At 40.7% G+C, this 25342-nt stretch overlaps 1 non-coding gene across 1 annotated transcript; it reads left to right on the top strand.

Moving 5' to 3' along the window:
• The first annotated feature begins 10685 nt into the window (after nt 1-10685).
• On the top strand, nt 10686-10791 carry LOC150084450 (U6 spliceosomal RNA). The gene has a single exon (XR_016547125.1). It is a non-coding gene; the product is annotated as a U6 spliceosomal RNA (small nuclear RNA).
• The last annotated feature ends 14551 nt before the right edge of the window (nt 10792-25342 follow it).

The following is a 25342-nucleotide window of genomic DNA, read 5'->3' on the forward strand; positions in this document are numbered from 1 at the left end:
GTTTTATCAATGGCTTCTGCAGCAGTGAATTCAACCTTCTTTTTTCTCTAATCTACTTTTCATGGATGAATCACAATGTACAAGAAATTCAACTAAGAATTTTCAAAATAATCATCAATGGGCACAAGAAAAATTCGCATGTTATCAACAGGTCTCGACATCAGCAGCAGTTTCATTGGAACATTTGGACTGGCATCATTGGTGACTATCTGGCTGGTCCATTTTCCTGACACCTATGCTCAATAGCCAAAATTAAAGACATTTCTTGGAAGAGGAGGAACTACCTGCATTGCTGGAAAAAGTTTCATTGCAAACAGTCCGTCAGATATAATTCATGCAGGATGAAACTCCGGCACATTTTAGCCTCGCTTCTTGAGAATTTCTCGATAACTATCCTGGTCTTGCAATTTATAACAGTGGAACAACTGCGTGATTTACACGTTCTGCCGATTTATGCACACTGGATTTCTTCTTTGAGGACATCTCAACGCTTATGTTTACGCTGACCACAATTCGTGCACGATCCTCCGAGAACGGATCGTGTATGATTGTCAAACAATTCGGAACCCTCAGGAAATTTCGAACGCGTTAGACAATCTTTGAGAAGACACTGAGGCGTGCATCGTTGCTCAAGGAAGTCCGCTTCGAACACTTGCTCTGGTGTATATGTAAAAGAAAATTTTCGTCCATCTGACAAGGTGAATTAATTACTTTAATAATAAAAAATAAAATAAAATAACTTGATAATAGTTTCTGTAGTGAAAAAAAAAAAAAAAAAAAAAAGAAAGAAAGAACTCGAGCTATAACCCAGAAGGATAGCATTTTCGGACACATGTCCATATGAACTTCTTTTTATCCCTATGCTCAGTAAAAAAACGGTCCCAAAGTTTGACGAGACCTTTCGAAAAACACCTTGTATACTCTATAATTGACTTTCGGGCAAATAAAGAACATTTATATTTTCAAATAGGTAAGCAGTTCCTTATTTGGGAGCAGGACTATGTTACGATGGAATCCTAGAAAGTACCATAACCAGACGGCGCTAGTTCTTGAGGGTGGCGAAAAGTACAGTACCAGTGAGACTTTTTTTATCTAGTGAGGCAACAAAAAAAAAAATAATAATAAAATAATAATAATAATAATAATAATAATACAATATTACTAGCACCTTTCCATGAAGTGTATGAAGCATCTAATACTGCTAAAACTTGCCTCTAAAACTGCTGCTACTAACTGTAGCTAAGTTTCTACTAGAGAGAGAGGGAGAGAAGAAAAGTGAGTGTGAATGAAACGAAAGCACAATATGTACAGTAATCCAAATAAAAACTTGACTGGAATAAGAAATGATGCGCCCGTCCGATTTCAATTTTCTGCATAATAAAGCCAGTACCGACTGGAGTCTGACATAAAAGTAACATGAGTTCTCGGACAGTTTCATTACAAAGAAAAATAAATAAATAAACTTATAGAGCAGTTTCTTCTGGAAACCAGAAAGACATTAATCGAGAAGTTGTCTAGCCGCCCCAAGGTCACTGTCTGAGACGGTGTGACCTAACGTTTTCCGTTTATACTAGTGAGTGAGTGAGAGCTTACAGCACCTTGAGACAGCGAGACCAAATGAAGTTTGAACATGTGAGCAAAAGTCGAGGATGATCGTATTCTCAGGAGATTGTCTACACCTGATATTTTGTAGAAAAAGGGTTCTCATGGCGCACATTTATTTTTGTGAACTCCACACGATTGTTTTCGATCTGCTATCTTTATTTCGTTGATCGTTATTGTTGAATAAATTGATCAACTACACGCAATTTGGACGTTTTAATACAGTATTTTTCTACCCAACGAAATAAATTTTAGCCCGCTGAATTCTATAACTTATCTGTTGTGCCGTGCAGTAATAAAAATGTAGTGGTTTCACATAGAGCCGTAGTCCATTGAACGATTAGCTCAGTGATTCCGACCAGCACCGGACCAAGGTATTTACGCGCCCCGGGCAGAAAGATTTTTTGGCGTCCTTTACTAAGGATATATATTTTTTCGCCTCATTGTTCTTCTGTGTTTGGCGCCCCAGCAAGAGCCCTGCTGGCTCGTACTATAATTTTTTTTTTTTTAGGTCCTAGCCACTGAAATCCCAGGAAACTAGGTGGCAGGACCTGCCGGAGCAACTCGTCATGATTCTGGACACCCGGTTAGCCTCCACGTGGCAAGGTATGGGCAACGTCGGGCCCCATCAGGGGCCTGGCGGCCAATAAGCCGGAAAAACAATGGGCACAACAGATCACACTGCACAGACATGGCCCACACACTTTCAAGTCTCTGGCTTGACAGTGTACTGTCCTCGATACAGCGAACATACGCGGAGATGGGAGAAATCCCAGGCGCCGTCTGGGAACAAACCTAATCCAGCACTGATTCTGACCTTTTCGTCACTAGAAACACCCTTGGCCATAATTGGTCCCCCAAAAAGAGCGAGTCCTATTATTCTGAATTGAGCATTTCATAATCTTGCAGCACCCTTTAATGGTTTACCGAACAAAATGGTTTTTCGAACAAAAGTATATACCGGGTTGTTATAAAATAAGTTTTCCTATTTTATGAAAATAGGAAAACTTATTTCCTGTGAAAATTAGTGGGTATGTCATTTAGGGTGTGGGGAAGCGATTTGTAGAAGAAAAAAAAAAATTAGTTCAAATTTCTGCCGCCAAGGGAGAAATTGGCACTGTAAACATGAGATGGAATTACTTAACTTAAGATTAGATTTTAATATCAGAACTTAGAAATCTACAGATATTGTTCTATGTGCTTTCCTTCACCTGAGATGACATTCTGAAAACGGAGGACTGCGTGCGACACAGTTTCGTGTAGCATCTCATTGGGGATATTGACTACATGCTGTTTAATGCTTGCTTTCAAATCGTCAAGCGTCTGCATACTGCCACGGTAAACTCTGTCTATCAGGTTTCCCCATAGCCAGAAATCACACGGATTGAGATTTGTAATCGGGCTGGCCAGAACTGTGGAATGTCTCTAGAAATGATGCGATCATTTCCGAATGTTGAACGGATCAGTTCCTTCACTTGCCCAACGTAGGGAGGGGCACCATCTTGCATAAACACTACGGTCTCCAAGCATTGCCTTTCTTTCAAAGCGAGAATAATGTGATCCCTTAGAAGAGCGCAGTACCGTGCACTAGTTACCGTACTCCTTACGGGGCCATGAAGTGTAGACTCTTCAGTCTTCAAAAAAAAATGGTCCGATTATAAACTCTGCTGTGAATCCACACCATACTGTAACGTATGGACTTTGTAGTGGTCTTTCATGCACAGCAGATGGACGAGAAGTTCCCCATATTCGGCAGTTTTGTGCATTTACAGCCCCATGAAGAGTGAAATGGGCCTCATCAGACCACAAGATCCTTCGAGCCCATGTATCATCAAGTTCCATACGAGCCAGAAATCGCCAAGCAAAGACTACTCGTTGTTGCTGATCACAAGACTTTAGTTCTTGCACTACGTGAACCTTGCACGGGAACCAGGCGTACAATTATTCGAAGCACGTTACGTACAATAGATCAAGGAAGATTCAAGACTCTTGACACTCCTCTGGCACTACTGACTGGTAGTGTTTCGCATTCTGACCATTGCAACCGCCACTTCATCCAATACCTCAGTTCCGATACCTCATCGTCCCCTGCCTGAAATTACACCTAACTCCCCGATCGTTTCAAATTTCTTTATTAGTTTTGGAAGTCCCACTGACGTTAAAGGTCCTTTACGCAGACCTTTATAAGTTTCAGTTATTCACGTAGTGCTACATTAGCGTTACTATTATTCTGGTAGAATAGTTTTACTAAAAGAGCACGTTCTTTTTTTGTAAGAGCTATAATGGTTATTGACGGTAGCGTTGGCCTTTCTGCTTTTATCTAACAGGATGTCATTTGCGTAAGCAGCGTCTTGAAGTAAATGACAACTTTTACATATGTACAGCGCCGTTTTCCCCTGGTGGTGGAAATTTGAACTTTTTTTTTTTTTTTTTTTTTCCCTTCTACAAATGGCTTCCCCATATCCTAAATGACATACCCACCGATTTTCACGGCGCTAACTCTAACCGTTTTGACACTATGGTCTCCTGAATAGGAAAAATTATTTTATAACCACCCTGTATATACCTTGTGATTAAGTATTCATTTGCGTGGATTTTTGCAATATACCCTCAGTCTTTTATTTTTATTATTTGTTTATACGACTACGGCACTACCCAACCTCTAGACCCTAGAGCAACTGTTCCTGAAGAAAGAAAGAGTCTTTATTGCACTAATTAATTAAGATTAAAATAGAATTTGATTAAAAAGATATTTGTGGGGATTCACATATTAACCTCACTTCTGATCTTGACATCATCTGAAAATTTTGACATCACACTTTGTATTCCTTCGTATCATTTAAAGAGAATGAGAAACAACAGTGATCCCAGGACCGATCGTTAAGGAATCTTTTCTGACTTTAGCCCATTGTGAAGAGTAACCATTAATAACAACCCTCTGCCTCCTGTCTTACAGCCATCTTCCGATCTATCAAAGAATCTTACCCGTGATCCCAACATAAAACATGTTGATATAGTAACCATTCTCGAACCTGAAGTTCGAGATCCGCTAACAAAAACGTAAGTAGAAACACTGAATAATCCTGACAATGAAAAGATGACTATTGACATCATACAGAAGCATATTGCCATATCCCATACAGCGCTTTCGGATTTTATTGTGGACGCTTCATTGAGGAGCTGGAAAAAGAGAAACTCGTTATAAACAGCAAACTTATACCTCCTCTTATTTATAAAAGCTGGGAATGACCATTTTTTAATGCCACGTAAATTGTAATTCATGTCGTAAGTACAAAGGAAGGGGTTTAAAAGCAAAACGCAAATCGAAATAAAATAACGGAAACCAAGAAAATCATAGTATTAAACAAACCAAATTATATAAATAAAATTAAAAGCTTACATACCATCTATCATAAACAGAACCATAAATTATTTTAATAGACCAGAATTTAACTAACAAAAATAAAACCTTAATTAATGATCGGAATCAAACAAAACATAGGAACTGTAACCTATTCAAGAAAGTGCTGTATTAGTGGACTAAAAAAAAGTGCCAAATTTAATAGCCTTCAAAGATCGTAAATAAAAAAAAAATGCACTACAGATTGGCCTCCGTAGCCGAGTGGTCAGGAGCGGGAGTGCAGTAGCACACGCTCTTTGAGTAGACCGGGGTTCAAGCCCCTGACTGCTGAATACGGTCGATCTGCCAACCCGCACTGGACCAGCGTGGCAGATTATGGTCCATTGCCCTCAGCATGAATTGTTGAGGAGGCTTCCATCCTGCAGTGGGTTGATAATGGCTGCACTTTACTTTACATGCTAATGCCTCGAAGTGCAATACATTTCTGCATTGGGGCAATCTTAGTACAGTCACAGTCATCCTTTCACGTTCTGGATTATTTGGTGTTCCTGCTTGTATTTGTCAGGTCTCGAACTTTAGGTAATGTACAACCAACGAATTTTAATGGTCTGTAAACTTTCAAACTTTCAGAATTTCGTGCACATTTTCATCTATGGTCTTTGAACATTGATCTCTCGTGCAGAACTGGGTCAATTATCTGCTAAAATCTAAATAAACAGAATCAAAATCATTTCCTACATCCAGCTCAGATTAGTTAGCCAGACTAGCTAGCCAAATTAGTTAAACAAAAAAAAAAACAAAACCAAACTATTATTTTTAGGCCACCCGAATAATTAAATTCATCTGCCGTGCTCTGTGTTAATTTCGTGTGTTCTATGGTCGATTTGATTGCTTTGCTGGACGAAAAACCCCAGTTTCTGGGAAAAATCCTTGCTATCTCCACCTGAGACCGACTAACTCAACCACGGAGTGAAAAAGCCCATTAAAGTTCTTTTCGTCATCGACGGGATTCAAACCTGGGCCCTTTCCACTAGGTGGGAGGACGGTGACAATACCACTGTGCTACACTAGCAAACAGATTAGTTACACATCATTTTTCCTTTAAAAATCATACTGTACTTCCTTCAAGATAACATTTCCATTTCTATCTCTATGCCCCTGTATTCCATTCTGAGATCATCGCCTTCAAAGGGTAGCCTGACCAGTTTGTAATTACCACTTTATTCTTAGAACTGTCTTTATATATTGACAATACGCTGGCACTTCTGCAATTCGAAAGAATCTCTTCCTCATCCAGTGATGCTCTCATAATTAATCTTCAGGGTCTTGAAAGTCTGTCTTCGCGGGAGGCACAGTAGCTATAACCTTCCTCTCCACACCGGCTGTAAAATTCCCGGGTTCGAATCCTCAATGACGGGAGGAAATATCATGGGCTTTTTTTCACTCCGCGGCTGAGGCCTTCGGTTTCAGGCATGTAGACGTATATTGTAGTATGTTTAAGCCACAGCGCTTAACTCAGCAAACATTGATTTGGATGTGTGGTCCAGAGATTCTGCCTACAGAGAAGAAAAGCGCAAATCCATAGTCAAGTGCAGTCGGCATTCCTGCAATTGTCAGCGGAACTAGTCAACTCCCAGTGAAAGTTTCCAGACTGTCTCAGTGTGTTGCAGCTTATATATAATAACTAAAAAATCTATATAATGCAATATATTATAATAACTATAAAATCTATTTAATGCAATATAAGCTGTGTATAATGTATTGCACGGTGAAAGTGATTCTTGCACTGCTTCTACTGGAATGAGCAGCAGCTTGGAAAATAAGATGCAGGATATTTCAGAGACTGCTGGGAGTCGTTGGGGTACAAGTAAACACATGGGTTGTGTTAGGGTAGCTAAGAAAAAGAACAGGTGCGTGTATACTTGCGTGTACACCAATGCTAGGAGTTTGGTAAATAAATTTGATGAATTTGAGGTATTGCTCAAAACATCAAAGGCAGATATTGTTGTGATATCAGAGACGTGGTGTCACACATATATAAGTAATGCAGAACTGGAATTTGGGGAGTACAACGTCTACAGAAAGGATAGACAGGATAGGAAGGGAGGAGGGGTTATGCTATTAGTTAAGAAACACATAAAATCCGAGGAAGTGAAGTCAGTCGACATCGCTGGACAGTGCAGTGTCGAGTCAGTTTGGTGTGACATAAGCATTGGGAGATCAAAATTCAGAGTAGGAGTGTGCTATAGGCCTAATGACTCTGATGAGTATAATAAGAAACTGTACAGGGAAATAGAGTGGACAAGTAAATCAGAGAGTCTTATAATGGGGGATTTTAATTTCCCAGATATTGACTGGAATTTGTGGGTTGGTCACTCACACACTAGCAAGGTTTTTGTGGATTTATTCAATGATTGTTTTCTAAATCAGCATGTTCAGGAGGCAACTAGAGGGAGCAATACTGTTGATTTGATTATCAGTAGTGATTCTTCATGCATTAAGAATCTGCAGATACAGGAACCACTAGGTGGCAGTGATCATAGTGTGCTGAAGTGGGATTTACTCAAGGAAGTAACTACCATCGGGATAAAGGGAAGGGTTATTGCTTTCGTAAAGGCGACTACGATGGTCTGAGACAGTATTTAAATTCTATACAGTGGGACCAACTGATGAGGTTACCAACAGCAAATTCACAATAGATAGCATTCAAAGAACTTCTCTTGGAAGCTACTAGGCTTTACATACCAACTAAGAAATATTGTTCAAGGTTCAGGCCTAAATGGATGTCAGATGAACTAATGAGACATATGGCAGAGAAGAAAAATGCATGGGATACATATAAATTAACATGTGACACAGAAGCCTATGATAGATATAAGTTGATATGAAACCAAGTTACAAAGGAGGTTAGGCAGGCGAAGGCAGATTACGAGAAATCTTTGGCAAGGAATGGAAAGAAAAACAGCAAGGAGTTCTTTACTTATGTAAACTCTAGAAGGAAGGGGATGAATCAGATTGGTCAACTTGATATCGATGGTTCAACTATTCATGATCCTGTTCAGGTAGCTAACGAACTAAATCAATATTTTGTATCTACATTCACACATGACGAGTTATTCAGGAAGGGAAATGCCATAGGTGAAGTAAACACTGGCAGTGAGCTAGATGATCTTGTAATAATTGAGAGTAAAGTGGAGGAGAAATTGTTGAAGATAAATACAAGAAAGGCACCTGGGGTGGATGGGATCTATCCAGTTATATTAAAGGAGGCAGCAAAGGAAGTAAGCAATCCGTTAGCCATAATTATGAGAGCTTCCTTGCACTCAGGGGAGGTACCCACAGACTGGAGATGTGCAAATGTAACCCCAATTCACAAAGGAGGATCAAAGGCTGACACCAGTAATTATAGACCTGTGAGTTTAACTTCTGTTCCAGGAAAATTAATGGAAGCATTGGTTAAAGAAGCACTGCAGGGTCATCTCGACAAGAATTCAGTTATAGCTCAGAAACAACATGGTTTTGTTAAAGGAAGATCTTGCCTGACCAATTTCATTGGATACTATGATGCAGTCACAAAAGAACTGGATGCAGGGAATAACTTTGATATTATATATTTGTATCTTAGAAAGGCTTTTGATACTGTTGCACATGGAAGACGTCTGCACAAATTGGAGCAGTGTGGCATTGGTGGCAAATTATTGCTATGGATAAAGGGATGGTTGATTGCAGGAAGACAGAGAGTGGTAATTAATGGACTGCTAATCGTGGACTAATGTTATTAGTGGAGTCCCTCAGGGTTCAGTGTTGGGTCCATTGTTGTTTTCTGTATTTATAAATAATATTGATGATGGTATAACAAGCTTAATGTCCAAGTTTGCAGACGATACAAAGGTTGGCAGGGTTGTCAAGGACGCTACTGACGCTATGCTGCTGCAACAGGATCTGGAAAGGTTGAGCAGATGGGCTGAGAGGTGGCAAATGAAGTTTAACATTGACAAATGAAAAGTACTACATATGGGAAACAGCAATCCCAGAGCAACGTATCAACTCTGTGGTACTACACTGACAGTGGCAGAGAATGAAAAGGATCTGGGGATAATTGTGCAGGCAGATATGAAGTTCTCTGAGCAGTGCAGACGGGCTGCAAGAGTAGCTCATGGTGTCTTATCAATGGTATACAGGAATTTTTCTAGCAGGGATAGGGAGGTGATTAATCCCTTGTATAAGGCAATGGTCAGACCGCTGAGTTCTGTATACAGGTCTGGAGGCCTCATTTCAAGAAGGATGTAGAGCTGCTGGAACGAGTACAGAGAAGGGCAACAAGGTTAGTGAACGGAACGAAGGGTTGCTCTTATGAAGAAAGGCTTAAGTTTTGCAAATTACAGTGTCTGGAGACTAGGCACCGGCGAAGTGATCTGATAGAGGTGTACAAAGCCTTGAATGGTTTGAACATGCTCAATGCTTATGGGATACTGCCTCTTTCTCAGAATAATCACCTGAGGGCATAAATTCAAATTGAGGAAAGACAGATGTAGGATAGATGTGCGGAAATTTGCCTTTAGCCAGCGTTTAGTTGGTTGGTGGAACAGACTTCCATCCCTTGTTGTGGAAAGTTGATAGCCTAAATAAATTTAAGGCTCAGCTGGATAGGTATTTCGAACGAACGGAGGGGTGAAGTGGAAGGGGTTTTTTTTTTGGCTGATGCTGCATAAGCTTGCTTTCTTGCATCATATGCCTCTACTAATGCTAATGCTATTTTATGTATTTGCTGTGTACCCACGTAGTTTTTTATGTACTAAATGTAATGTGTCCAGTTAATTGTGAGATTCTTCTGGTTGCCTGTAGCGGGAATCATGTCTTACATTTCTATGGATAAAGAATTTTATTATTATTATTATGTAGGGTGGCTCCAGAATGCTAGTTCAACTCCGCCGTGGCACACTGTGATGATACAGAACTCGATAAAAAGGCCAGAAAGGACAGTGCGCGCGCGCGTGTGTGTGTGTGTGTGTGTGTGTGTGTGTGTGTGTGTGTGTGTGTGTGTGTGTGTGTGTGTGTGTGTGTGTGTGTGTGTGTGTGTGTGTGTGTGTGTGTGTGTTGCTTCTGGCCACTTTGCCAGGTGCCCGTCTAAACCACGAAAAGGTGGACCATAATTAAGTACATATTAAGTATATACCCTGACGGATCTGGACTAACCCGTACTTAATTCCAAAAACGTGTTTGGGATCATTTTAAAAAATACAAATCCCGCATCGAATGGTGGAGTGCAAGACCAGTGGATGGCCAGCGATCCGTACCTAGGGAGCCCAAACAGAGGCGCCAGAAAAATCTAGTCTCTGATAAAAGGCTAAGGGTCGAAAAATAAATAAATCATAATAAAAAAATACAAATCCCACATCCACTGGTGGAATGCAAGACGAGTGCATGGCAATCCCATATTCAGGAAACTCCAGCCTGGGCAACAACAAAATCTATCCTCTTTCACACACACTAAAGGCCAGCAAAAAGGGGGCAGGGGTTGTAGGGAGGAGGAGGAGGAAAGGTTTCAGGCAAAGACAGAAAAGATTTCTTAATTTGTAAACTTCGGTTTTTCGTTTAGCAAAAGAGGCAAATTCTGGTTGTTTTCGTTGTTATTGGCTGGGGTTTAGGCGCATCAACGACTTTGACCATATTGCGCGACGAACATATTTACATATTATATCTACAAAAAGCATGTGTTCTCGTACTTGCTTCGGCAGTACATACACTAAAATTGGAACAATACAGAGAAGGTTAGCATGGCCCTGCGCATGTGTTCTGTGTTTGATTTGCCTGTTTGCTTTGTTTTTGAGTCACTAATCACTGAATTGGTTTTTGCAAACTGAATGATACAAAATGCTTTTCCAGTGGAGACTAGCCATTTTAAAAGAATATTCCAACTTCCCGGGCACACGACAGAAATAAAAAATAAAAAAAAAAGATCAGTTCATCTATCGTTTCGTATTGAAGAAGTCAGTATCATGCGCGTACACTCGCCTGTAGAACAGTGATTGTATTTCGTATGGGAAAGGTTTGGGATTCAAATTCCGTCGATGACACACCGAATTTTTATGATTTTTTTTTTTTTTTTTTCACACTTCAACCAAGTTAGTAAGACTCAGGCGAAAGTTGCATTATTTTATCTATCCTATAACTTGGGTTTTTCGTCCAGTTCTCTAATCATGGCGCAATACGCAATTTAGAGATAAAACTGAAGAGTATACGGACTGCGGCTCAGGGACCCCATGTGATAAAATGGCATATGTATGTTTTGTGCTTCATGACTCTCATTATCCGGTGCAATGTTGTTGTTGTTGTAGGGTTTTAGGATCATCAGCAACTAAGGCCACATTGCTCCTTGTATATATTGTCTGTAAAGTGCGTGTGTTCCAATGTCGATTTTCGGTTTTGCTGGACCAAAAAACCAGAATTTCCGGGAGAAACGTCATGCTACACTCGCCTGAAACCGACTAACTCATCCACATTGTGAAAAAAAAAAAAAAAAAACCAATAAAAATTCCTCACGTCATCGACAAGACTCGAACTTAGGTCTTTTCAAGCCGGCATGGGGAAGACGGCGATTCTACCAAAATTCAGTGCAATACCACCATTTAAAAAAAAAAAATTTAAGTAAACCCCAAACACGAGAGGTATAGAACATATAGTTTTGTACCGTGCTTGGGTTGGAGGTTCAGAAGACGAAAGAAGATATTTGTTGACATTGGACTTGAACTTCTGTAGACTGTAATTTTCAGAAAATACGTATGAAGGAAGGTTGTTCCAGAAAACGGCAGCTGAATGAATAAACGAGGAAGATGAAAAGTTGGTTCTGGGAGTTTGAAGTTGGACAGTAAATGGATGTTGGCTGGTGGCGGCAGGTGTTCGGACTGTTTTGAAAGAGAGAGCGGGAATTATAGAAGCCAATACAGAAGAACAGTGCCCATGGAAGTATCTGTAGAAAAGGCATGCAGCACAAACAGTACGTCTATGAGACAGCGAGTGGAGAGACTCTGTTAGAGACGAATCATTAATTAACCTAACTGCCGTCTTCTGAAAGGGATCAAGAAGCCTGAGAGAGGTTTTGGGGGCACCATCCCAGATGTGGGAACAATGTTCCATGGCAGGGCGGATTTGCGATTTATAAAAAATCAGCAGCTGTTTGGAAGAAACGTAACACTGAGAACGAAAGAGAAAACCAAGTTTTTTAGATGCAGAGGAAGCAATATTTGTAATGTGCTTGTGCCAAGAGAGATTAGAAGTCAGGGTAATCCCCAAAAGAGATATATCATTTTGCCTAGAAATCGGAGTGTCACTAAAGATAAGCATAGGAGCAGAAGAATCCTTTTTGCTAGATATAAGACAAGACTGAGTTTTAGAAGGGTTAAAATCAACTAAGTTGTCTTTGCCCCACTGGAGAATTACCTGAAGATCAGAATTTAAAGAATTGGTAGCAGATTTTCGAGAAGTTGAAGTTGATTGGACTGACAGGGCAAGGTTTCTCAAAATGGAAAGGGGAATGCAATGTGCTATCATCGGCAAAACTATGGATAGAATTTCCAGTCAATGGAAGAAGGTTATTAATATACAAGAGGAAAAGAGTGGGGGAAAGAACTGAACCTTGGGGGACACCAGCATTAGTGAAGAAGTTAGAAGACAGAGAGCCATCTACCATCACCCTCAGTGAGAGACCAGAGAGAAAACTGGATAAATAATTACTAAAAACAGTTGGCAAATCATAAGATGGAAGCTTGTTTAGAAGACCTTTATGCCAAACACGATCGAAAGCCTTTGAGATGTCAAGAGCAACTACTTGTGTTTCACCGAACCTTTCCATTGAATTAGTCCATAAATGGGTAACATAAGCCAGAACATCACCAGTGGATCGACATTGACGAAATCCATACTGGCGCTCGTTGATCAGACGGAAGGTTTTTAGGTAGTTTAAGAGTTGGCGGTTAATTGCTTTCTCCATTACTTTAGAAAGAGTAGAAGTAATTGCAATGGGACGATAATTGGATGGGAGGGATTTGTCGCCCTTTTTAGGAACGGGCTGGATATGAGCAAATTTCCAATCCGAAGGAAAAACACCTTTGGAATAAGAAAGTGAAAAAAGGCGGCAAAGAATAGGAGTAAGTTCAGTAGCATAGGTTTTGAGAACAAGTGGAGAAACACCATCGGGACCTGGAGTTTTCTTAGCATCAAGATTCGTCAAAATCCTTCTGAAATCCTTTTGTCGGAAGACCACAGGAGGCATTGAATGGAGCGTGTTGGGAATGGTGGGAGGTGTTTTACCAAGGTCATTAATACATGAGCTGGAAGAAAAATGGGATGCTAGCAGGTCAGCTTTATCCTTGGCTGTAGTGATAAGAGAACCATCTGGTTTGGACAGAGGTGGGAGCAGAGATGGGCAAAAGTTGCGGCCAATAGCTTTGGCAAGACACCACAATGCTAGACTATCACTGGGTCAAGAAGCAAGTTTTGTACTCTTAGCCTGTTCAAACTCTAGTTTGGACTGATTCATAACTGCTTAATAACTGATTAATAACTGCTTTACAATTGTTGCGAGCTTTGGTGTAAGCAGAAAATGAAACTGAAGAATTAGAAACAAGCCAATTACGATATGCAACATTCTTCTCTTGAACAGCCTTAGCACATTTATTTGAAAACCAAGGTTTAGATAAAGGACGAGATTTTAAAGTGGAGTGTGGGATAAAGGATTCCATTCCTGCAAGAATAATTTCACTGACATGATCTGAGCAAACGTTGACATCAGAAGTTTTGAAACAATAATCCGACCAAGGAAAAGAAGAAAAGAAATCTCGCAGGTCATCCCATTTTGCATTCTTGTAATACCAAACAACACGAGGTTGGGAATAGCCATGAGATAAAGGCTCCATTGGAGAAGAGACAATTACCAAGTTTTGATCTGATGTGCCTAAAGGAACTTTCACTTCAACCGTGTACTTAGAAGGGTTGTTTGTGAAAAAAGGTCAAGCGTGTTGGCTGTATGATTAGGATTGTCCGGTATTCTTGTAGGTAAATGAACAATCTGTGCAAGGTCATTAGTAATTGCAAAAGCTTCAGCATCTCGACCAGCTGGGTCGGTGCGACTTGAAAACGGAAGCCAGCTGGAGTTGTGAACATTAAAATCACCAAGGAAAATTACTTCACTGTTAGGAAAGTTGGACTGCAGAAAGTCAAGTTGCAAAGAGAGGAAGTCAAAAAGCTCCAAGTGATTAGTGGAGTTGGGAGAACGGTAAAGACAACAGATGAATTTTACACAATGAGGTAGAGAGATTTTAAGCCAGAGAAGATCAAAGAGAGTAGATTCCAAATTGCCAAGACTCTGACAGGGAATATCAGAACGGACATATGCACAAGTACCACCTTTCAGGCGAAAGGAATCATACAGTGAATAATTTGGGCATCTCAGATGAGCAGTAGTTGAATCAACCTGAAACTGAGATTCTGTCAGAAAAAGTACATGGGGTTTGGCAGACTGCAAGTGGAAATGGACATCGTTAAGATTAGAATTGAGACCACGTATATTTGTGAAATGAATTAGGAAGTACTTGGGAGGTTTAGATCTTTTCGCAGATAAGCTTGCTCTATTAGTTTGACAATTCATGGTGTATTCAATAGTAAGAAGAAGTGGGTGGGACATGCTGTATGAAGTAAGGAAATTTTTGGATAGGGCGTACACATAGTAAGAATATACCCAGATCCTTGATATAACGTGGCCTAGACAATGCTCCCCGCATACACTCTTCTCGGACTCCCTCCAGTCACTATCTGGCAGAGTACAGGTAGCAAGATTATACACTAGCTGATCCGGAAGCCTCCTAGAGAGTTACCAATAGGTTCGGTCCGGTGTACTAACTAGCGGCCGGCCTGCGAACACCGTTTTAGAGCTATACCCTCGAAACGTAAGGAATATTGGATCTAGCCACGATGTTCATCATAACCTCAAAAGTCATCAATCATACTGCATGATGGAAGAGATAGGGAAGGGTTGACCGGAACTTAGCTCTGAAGACTAAACATCGGTTCCACCACTTCAAGCCTCCAATAAGCAAAGTTGCGGTTTTTGTGGTTAAAATCTTCCAATTTTGCTTATGGGAAGTTTTAAAAGGTGAAACCCACTTTCAGTCTCACAGCAAAGCTCTGGCAACTCCCATCTCTTCTAGCATGCAATATAAGTTGACGTTGAGGTTATCCAGTATTCCTAAAATTTCCAGGGTACAGCTTTAAAACGGTTTTCGCAGACCGGTGCTGCTAGATAGTCAAACAGACCGAACTTATTGATAACTCTCCGGGAGATATCTGTATCAGCTAGTTGACCTCGGTGCGTCTACTCTTCAAGCTATTGACTATAGGCGTCTTGAATGCTGACCAGGTGTTCAAGACGCCTGGTTAGTGTGAAGTGGAAAAGACCAAACCCTCCAGCACATGACAAAACAAATGGCCCTCAGTCCTCAGCGGCTTTCACTCCCCCTCTTACGGCAACGAGAGGATCAGAGTGGACGCAGAGGGTGCTAAGAATCTCTGGGTATGACCAGGCTGCCGTGCACGGAAACTGAACTTGGCATGTTACAACGTAAGATCCCCTGTTACAGTGATTAGATCTGGAAAAGGAATTAGCAAGTATGAATTGGAATATCATCGGTTGGCTGAAACAAGAAGAAGAAATGAATCACTTATAAGTTTATCAAGTGGAAATCTGCACTACACCAATGGAAACAAGCGAAGGTGGAGTTGGCTTTCTAGTCCATAAAGATATAAAAAACATTTTGGAATTCAAAAGTACATCACCAAGGGTGTCAAGACTGCTTCTCAGGATTTCTAAGAGGTACAACCTAAAGGTTATAATGATATATGCACCAACATCGAGCAATGATGATGAAGAGGTTGCAGAAATGTGCACCGAAATTGAGAGACTTCTAGATGAACAGAAAGCTCATCACACCATTATTATGAGGATTTCAATGCGAAGGTTGGAAAAAGAGAAAACAGTTCAGAAACTGAAACTATAGAGAATTTTGGAATTGGTGAAAGAAATGAAAGACTTGTGAAATTTGAAGAATCTCGATGAATGTCAGAAATGAACACTTTTTTCAAGAAAACGGTGAACAGAAAGTGGACATGGAAGAGCCCAAATGGATTAACAACTAATGAAATCGATTTCATCCTCCCTAACAGAAGATATATTGGGAATGATGTTACCGTCCAGAACAAGGTTAGAAGTGATCACAGAATGGTAAGATGCACACTTGATATAGATGTAAGAAAAGAAAGGAAAAAACTGACTCGAGTAAATAATACAAAGGTCTTTGAGGAACAGAAGAGGAGAAAAAGGAGTATGTACTGGAACTTAAGACCAAGTTTGACCTTCTGCAAATCTTTCTAGACAAAGATATCGATGAGGAATACAACTTTCTGAAAGTGATAAAGCCCAAGAAACCATTAGGTAAAAAGAAATCCAAAGAAGAAAAAATTAGTCAAAAAACACTTGTCATGATGAACTGAAGAGGACAAATGAAGAGCTAGATAAACACTGACAAGGACAAAATTGAGTATACTCAGTTATGCAAAACCATTAGAAAGAGACTGAGAGATGACATAAGAAGATTTAACACAAGAAAAATAGAACAAGTATTAAGGGAAAACAAAGGATTTAAATCAGAAGCGATGAGCACTAATACACAGAGACAAATCATACTGAAACTGAAGAATAGCCAGGGTGTACTTATAAAAATAGCAGATAAGCCATAATTCAAATAACAAAAGGCTACTAAAAAGAATTATATAAGGAGGGAGGGAATGATGCCAGCAGTGGGGAGGATGGATCACAAATTAGTAACACATATGACATACCCGATATCCTTCCTGATGAGATAGAACATGCATTGAAGAAAATGAAGATCAGAAACCCCAGAGTAAAGGTGAAGTTACTGTAGAGTTGTTAAAATTGGGAGGAAGAGACATAACACAGAAACTGGCAAGACTCTTCACAAAATACATTAGAAAAGGCGTGATGCCTAAGGAGTGGAATAATGCAATCATAATTTTGCTGCATAAGGAGAAAAATGAGAAATGGAAATTATAGACCAATTAGCTTGTTATCCCACATCTACAAGTTGTTCACAAGAGTCATCACTAACAGATTAGAAAGAATACTTGATGAGAATCAACCGAAAGGGCAAGCTGGCTTTAGGACAGTATTCTCAACTATGGATCACCTTCACGTAATATCACAGCTAATGGAAAAAGCAAATGAATATAAAATGCCATTCTCTCTCTCTCTCTCTCTCTCTCTCTCTCTCTCTCTCTCTCTCTCTCTCTCTCTCTCTAAGGCGCCTCCGTAGCCAGGTGGGAAGGGGCAGCAGTGCGTAGCACACGCTTCTTGATTAGACCGGGGTTCGAGCCCGTCACCACCAAATACGGAGGATGCGGAAAGGTCAGGGAATGACCACCGCATATCCCGGAGCAATATGGCCTTAGTTGCTAATGCTCCTAAAAACCAAATAACAAACAAACAACAAACTCTCTCTCTCTCTCTCTCTGTCATCCTTAGCTTCGTATTGTTTGGCATTACAATAATGAAAAATGGAATACTCTGCGTGATTTTCACTGAGTGGGCAGAAATCATGGGATACCTACTTAGTAACGGATAGACCCATCTTTCGCCCGGATAAGGGCAGTCACACGGCTAGGCATTGAGTCCACTAGTTCACGAAAACGTTCCGCAAGTATTTTATTCCATGCTCGCTGCACCGCTGTCCATAATTCTGTCGCATTCCTGGGTGGAGGATCCAAAGCTCGAACGGACCTTTCCACAGCATCCCAAAGATACGCCACAGGATTCATGTCAGGTGAACAGGGAGGCCATTCCATGGTGTTAAAATCTGTGGAATGCTAGTCATCACGGCTGTGTGGGGAGGCATTGTCCTGCTGGAAGAGTCCAGTAGGTGCACGATGACCATGAAGGGATGAAGATGGTTTGCAAGGATGGACACGTAACCTTGACCATTCAAAGATGGTCTGAATGTACCAGGGGTCCCAACTCGTGCCAGATGAACACGCCCTAGACCATTACCGACCGTCCACCTGCCTGAACAGTTCCTTGTTGAAATGACGGGTGCATAGCTTCGTGCAGTTTCCGTCAGATACGCACCCTTCCGTCCGCTCGAAATAACTGGAAACAGGACTCATCGAACCAGGAGACCTGTCTACAATCATCCGAGATCCAGTGCCGATGTTCGTTCGCCCAGTTGAGGAGTAGAGTTCGGTGTCGTGGTGTTAGCAGTGGGACTCTGGTGGGTCTGCGGCTAATAATCGCCTGATGGTCTTGGTGGAGACGTTTCTGGCACCTCCCTCGTTGAAGTCGGTCACGTTCATCCACCACCTTTCTCCGCCCACAGCGCTGTCCACGATGAGATTTTATTGTGGAAATGGAGTATTCCCGATACACTCTTGATACTCTCGAACGGGGATAGTGCAATTTCTGTATATTATGCCCAACGTTGAAGACCGGCATCGGAACTATCTATAAAGCTAGACTGCCCACAGGAGTAATAAATCAGATCTAAACCGACCACTACAACAGGTCACAATGAAAACAACACGGATGGGACTTATCCCACGAATGGCTTGATAACCGGTCTGATCTCTGCTGAGATCGGATTGGAACAACCGAACAAATCGCAGCTATGCTGCCAATCGCCTTTTGACGATCTGAATAGGGTGCCCTAATCCTATTCACTTTAAACTCCTTTGCCCCTGACAGGGGGGGGAGAAGGAGACGGTTCCTCTGTTTCCTCCCTTCCCTGCTGTCCCTCTTTCTTCGCCTGGTGTGGCACTCGTCTGCCTCACTGACCTACTGGGGTCGCCTTCAATATCGTCCCCATATTTCTGTCTTTCCCCCAGTCTTCAGTCTCCCACCCTACTCTGCCTATATTGCTAGTGAATGCCCCACACAACGTTAAAAATTTAAAATGTCCAAAATTAATCTGCATACTTAGATCTCTTTCGGCGTAACTAGATTCCAGCGTTAATTCCCCCCCCCCCTTTTTTTTAGGTCCTAGCCACTGAAATCTCAGGAAATTAGGTGGCAGGACCTGCCAGAGTGAAAATTTAAAACTACTGGGTGCCTGGTCTGCTCCACGGGGTTGAGTGCGGGCAACGTTGGGCCTCAGCAGGGGTCCAGCGGCTAAATGACCAGAGGAACAACGGTGCATAACACTACACATATACAATATCCACACACTTTAAATCTCTGGCCTTCCCAGTGAACTGGTATACCTACAATGAAAGCAACGCGGAGATGGGGGAACCCCTGGTGCCGTTTGACACTCTACCACCCCCCGCGATAGAGTGACACATGCGTCGGGCACCCACTATCATCCCTCTTTCAAAGTCGGTTAACTCACGACGTTTATGCGATGAACACACCAAGCGGTGGGTTCATCCACTAGCGAGAGGAGTGATAGCGTCGCGTTTCCCAGAAACTAGGTATCCCAATGAATTCTGTCCTTTCAGTGTATATTCTTCTTTTCCTTGGTTGGATTACAGTTTTAAATCATCTGACGTAAATGTTTTCTCAGAGCGTGTCAGTGAAATTAATCTTTTAGGAATAAATAAGAAATAAATTTTCTGTTTATACTCCGGGACGACCACACGGTCAGAGGAGTTCACAAAATACAGAGAATCCAAGAAACAGCACCGTATTTGGCAATCATGGGATTGAACTCCAGTCACTCAAAGCATGTGTAATTATGCACCCTCGCGCGCTTGATCACTCGGCTACGAATGAAATCCTTTATTCTACATTACACCTTAAAATCTAGTCCGGTCCTTTATTAACCTTGGTTAATAATGCATTAAAGCTGTTCAACTTAATATTTCATATCGCAACTGGCTGACATCCAAATCTGCAACTTTATTTTTTGCCTACACGCACGCCACAGTTGTAAAAGTTATTAATCAATCCAAACAAGCTAACAGTAGAAAACTTGCTTGTTCTTTAAACGGTTATGACGCATTCTCGTCTCTTGTCAATGCTGTTGACCGCAACTTCTATCCATCTATACTCCCATCTCTGTTAAAACCTGATGAATTCTTTTTTACCCTTAGCTAAAGTTAAGCCGACTTACTAAAATCCTACTTCTCTTCTAAACCCTGTATTGATGATTTTTTTTTATTATTATTAACATCTTTTTATTTCCACATCAGTGGGCACCCCCAGAACGGCCTGGTTCGGCTAGAGGGGTGTACATAATAAATATTCAGATTATATAATAAATATATAAACACATTAAGTTTAAAAAATATATGAACACACATTGTATTTACAAGTACGCTGACATGACATAACCTTGAAGTTTCAAAACTGTGAAGGTGTTACAGCCAATAGTTCTACTTTGTACACATCTTTCACGGAGTCCTGTCTGTAGCGCTTCGAGCTGCAAAAAGCTGAGGCATCGATTACGAGGGAGTTATATGATCTGACCGTATTTGCCGGAAACACTGATCCTAGGTAATGGAGGTTTTGTAGTGAAGATCGTGAACAAGGTGTTGCATTGCACCGGGTTCATTGGATAGTCCGAGAGTTTGTCGTCACTTCCCAGATGTCGGGCGAATCCATTCGGCCACAAAGGAGTTGAGCCAATATGTGCAGGTTCCTCTCCTTGATGATAGTTTCCCATAGTTTCAGGCGGAGGTTTGCATAGAGCACGCACCGAGAGATGGTAAAAGGGTGGCCGGCCCATCACCCTGTGTAACCATCTCAGAAGCCAATACTTTGTAGCCAATACTCTGTCCCAAGGAATCTCTTGAGTAGAGCAGGAGAGGCCCCTGCCTCTCCTGCTCTACTCAAGAGAGTGGTACAGGGATAAAATTTCTTTGGATGTAATCCAAGATGAACTCTCGAGGCCTAAGACCGACCAGCTCCTGTCGGATTGCCCAGAGAGCAGCAAGCGTTTTCTGCCTGGTCATTTTGAGGTGGTCTTTGAAGGTTAGTCTGTCATCCCACTTCAACCCCAAATCGGTGTGAGAGTTTACCTTTTCAATGACGGTCTCGTTGATTTTCAGTGTAATTTCAAGGTCATCTGAGCTGCTTTCTGAGGGTTCAACTTTATTCCGAGACATCATAGATAATCCTGAAGTTCGACCAGGACGTTCTGTGTGTTTTTTTTTGTTTTTTTTTTGGTAAACCTCCTCCTATTATATCCATTATATTCTATTCAATGCTTCCTGTAGTCTTTTGACAGAATGTTAAAAGAATTCTGAAATACCTTAATGCCATCTTAATGCCATTTCTCCACCTGTTATCAGAGCCTGTGCTCCTGTGCTTGCTGCTGTTCTGTCTTCTTTTTACGCTTTCTTATTCCACTAAACAGAAGCAAAAATTACAGAATTACAAGTAAAAGGAAAAACTGGCATTTTTCTTTCTGCTTGTAAATTTGTTCATATCCAGCCAGCCCATTAAAATAGTGACAAATCCCTCACATCCAATTATCTCCCAATTCCTCTTATCTATACTCTTTCAAAGTAATGGAGAAATCTATAAACGGACATTTCATCCTTCCTTCCATCTGATCAAAAATCCAAAATTTTCACCTAATCAGTGATCGCCAGTACGGATTCCGTCAGTGTCGATTAACTAGTGATATACTAGTTACTCGTCTTTGGAGAAATTCTATGGAAAAGTTTGGTGAAACTCAAGCAGCTGCTCTCGAGATTTCTAAGGCTTTTTATCGTGTTTGGCATAGAGGTCTTCTAAACAAGCTCCCATATTATGAAATGTAGACTTAGTTTTTTTGAAGTTTTTTTCCCCAATTCAGTTATCCAGTTTTCTCTCTGACCGCTCACTGCATACGACGGCTGCCCTTCGTCTTCTAACTTCTCCATTAATGCTGGGGGTTACCAAGGTTCACTTCTTTCTCCCGCTCTTTTCCTCTTGTATAATAATAAACTTCTTTCACTAATTGAAAATCCCATCCATAGTTTTGCTGGCGACAGCACATTGCATTCCACCTTCCAGTTTGATCAACCTTACGCTCTGCACAAACAGCTTCAACTTCTCTAGTATCCTTTACCAAGTCCTTAAATGCAGACCTCCAAGTAATTCTGTAGTGGAGAAAGAAAACGTGTTACCTATAATTCCTCTAAAACTCAGTCTTGCTTATACTTCCCAATATATCTTTTATGCTTATCTTTGATAACACTGAAACTTCTAGACAAGATCACATATTCTCTACCAAGAATTACACTAACTTCTAATCTCACTCTTGGCATAAGCACATCATAAATATTGCTTCTTCTGCATTCATAAAATTGGGTTGTTCTCTATTTCGCTCTCGGCGTTACTTTTCTTCCAAACAACTACTCAGTCTGTACAAATCTTAAATCTGCTATATTATAGAATATTGTTCCAACATGTGAGGTGGTTCCCCCACAAAACCTACCTCTCTCTCTCTCTCTCTCTCTCTCTCTCTCTCTCTCTCTCTCTCTCTCTCTCTCTCTCTCAAGCTTCTAGACGATTAAAAAGAGGTCAGTCACGTTTATTAATGGCTCATTTCTTACAAAGTTCTCTACTCGCTGTATCATAGACTTTCTGCTACAAAAACCCAGAAATTACAGAAGCCAATTCAACAGAATTGGCTTCTGTAATTGATTCCAAACCAGTCCGAACACGTACTGCAAACAGTCAGCATCCATTCACTGTCTAATTCCAAACTCATAGAGTCAACTTTTTCTCTTTCTTATTTATTTCTTCTACTTTTGTTTTCTGGAACAACCTTTCTTCACCTGCATTTATCTAAAATTATAACCTACAAAAATTCAAATCTAATGTTAATCTTCCGTTTCTAAACCAACAACATTACTATTAGAACCTACAGTACTTAGTACCATACACTGTGCTAAGTACTATAGGTTCTAATACCTTTCGTGTTTAAGGGTTTTCATTAAAACATGTTTACTTCTTTTTGAATACTTATACATAAAGTAACCAGACGTCCAGGATCATGCGGGACAGTCCGGGATTTAAGTCGTTTGCCCCGCATTGCAAACTGGAATATATAGGAATTTTGCAAGCAGGGACAGGGAGGTGATTATTCACCTCCCTGTGTTTAAGGGTTTTCATTAAAACATGTTTACTTCTTTTTGAATACTTATACATAAAGTGACCAGACGTCCAGGATCATGCGGGACAGTCCGGGATTTAAGTCGTTTGCCCCGCATTGCAAACTGGAATATATAGGAATTTTGCAAGCAGGGACAGGGAGGTGATTATCCTATTATACAAGGCAATTTTCAGACCACACCTAGAGTATTGTGTACAGGTCTGGAGGCCTCATTTTAGGAAGGATGTAGAGTTGTTGAACGAGTACAAAGAAGGGCAACAAGATTGGTGAGGGGAACAAAGGGGTGCTCTTACCAAGAAAGGCTTAAGTTTTTGCAAATTGCAGCGCCTGGAGAGTAGGCACCTGCAAGATGATCTGATTGAGGTGTATTAGGCCTTGAATGGGTTGAACAAGCTGAATGCTGATGGGATTCTTTCTCTTGCTCAGATTAAGAACCCGAGGGAGCACAGTTTCAAATTGAGGAAAGATAGTTGTAGAATAGATGTGCGGACATTTGCCTTTAGCCAGTGGGTAGTTGATTGGTGGAACAGACTTCCATATTTTATTCTGGAAGCTGTAGCTTAAATAAATTTAAGGCTGAGTTGGACAGGCATTTGGAACGAATGGAGGGGTGAAATGTTTTTTTTTTTTTTTTTTTTTGGCTGATGCTGCATAAGCTTGCTTTCTTGCATCATATGCCTCTACTAATGCTAATGCGAATGCTAATGCTAACTGTACCGGAAAATGTCCCGAACTGGACATGTAGCCTCCATACTTATATCATGAATCACGATAAAATTAAGTAAATTGATGCGCGGATGAAGAATATGCTGGTGATTCAAAAATAAAATAATTGAATGACGAAAGAATGACAACAGCTATGAGGTGGGTCGAAATATTTAAACATTTTGACACAAGGGACATACTACGCAGGCATCTGGAAAAAGTAATTGGATTTGCATTACGTTTGCTGGGAACCAATGGTGCAACGGAAAGAGTTTTTTCGGTAGTAAATAAGTTGTGGACATCAGAAAAAAACACAACTGACCTTAGAAACGCTGAAACCAATACAAGTTAGGTGCTATTTTGCTAATTCTTGTGGAGAATTTTACGAAGAATAGCAAATAATGAAAAATTATTATTAAGAAAAGTCCACTCCGCGGAAAAATATATTTCATTCTATTATTTAATTTATATTGTTTTTATTGTTAAAAGTAGTAAAAGTTTCACAAATATACGTGGTCTCAATTCTAATCTCAGCGATGTCCATTTCCATTTGCAGTCTGCCAAACCCCATGTACTTTTTCTGACAGAATCTCAGTTATCTGTTGATTCAACTACTGCTCATCTCAGTTGCCCAAACTATTCACTGCATGATTCCTTTTGCCTGAAAGATGGTACTTGTGCATATGTCCGTTCCGACATTCCCTGTCAGAGACTTGGTAATTTGGAATCTCCTCTTTTCGATCTTCTCTGGCTTAAAATCTCTCTACCTCATTGTGTAAAATTCATCTGTTGTGTCTACCGTTCTCCCAACTCCACTAATCACTTGGAGCTCTTTGACTTCCTCTCTTTGCAACTTGACTTTAACCAGTCAAACTTTCCTAACCATGAGGGGCTCACATCTGGTGAGTATCGGCTTGGCACACCCAGGGTCCTGAGCTAGATATCATCATTCTTCCCTTTCTTGGTGATTCCTCTCTCTCTCTCTCTCTCTCTCTCTCTCAAGGTAATAGGGATTTTTTTTTTTTTTTGGCCGGTGCAGCATAAGCCCCAGGCTTTCTTGCACCATATGTCTAATAATAATAATAATAATAATGAGGTAATTATCCTTGGTGATTTTAATGTTCACAACTCCAGCTGGCTTCCGTTTTCAGCAGCGGCCATGTGTATGACTCTAAATGCTCATAGTTCTGTCAGTCTTGAAAATATAATACATGTTCATATAAATGCTCTTTTTACTCCGGAACGACTACGTAAGGTCACAAGATAATAAGGACATCACTGTACTGTATTTAGTATTCACTGTGGTTTGAACCACGGTCACTCAAACACATCTACTTCTGCCCTAGCGCTTAACCCCTCGACTAAAGCGACAATCCACTTAAGGTCACTAAATTAATAACTTCATGAAGTTTCGCAATCGTTCTTCCTAAAATCTTGTTATATAATTTTTTCCTGCGTTCATTTCTTCTCGACGTTGGTTTTTTTTTTTTTTTTTTTTTTTTTGTTTTTT

This window comes from Mastigoproctus giganteus, chromosome 6 (assembly GCF_048544385.1).
Source record: "Mastigoproctus giganteus isolate SK-2022 chromosome 6, ASM4854438v1, whole genome shotgun sequence".
NCBI classification, from domain to species: domain Eukaryota; kingdom Metazoa; phylum Arthropoda; class Arachnida; order Uropygi; family Thelyphonidae; genus Mastigoproctus; species Mastigoproctus giganteus.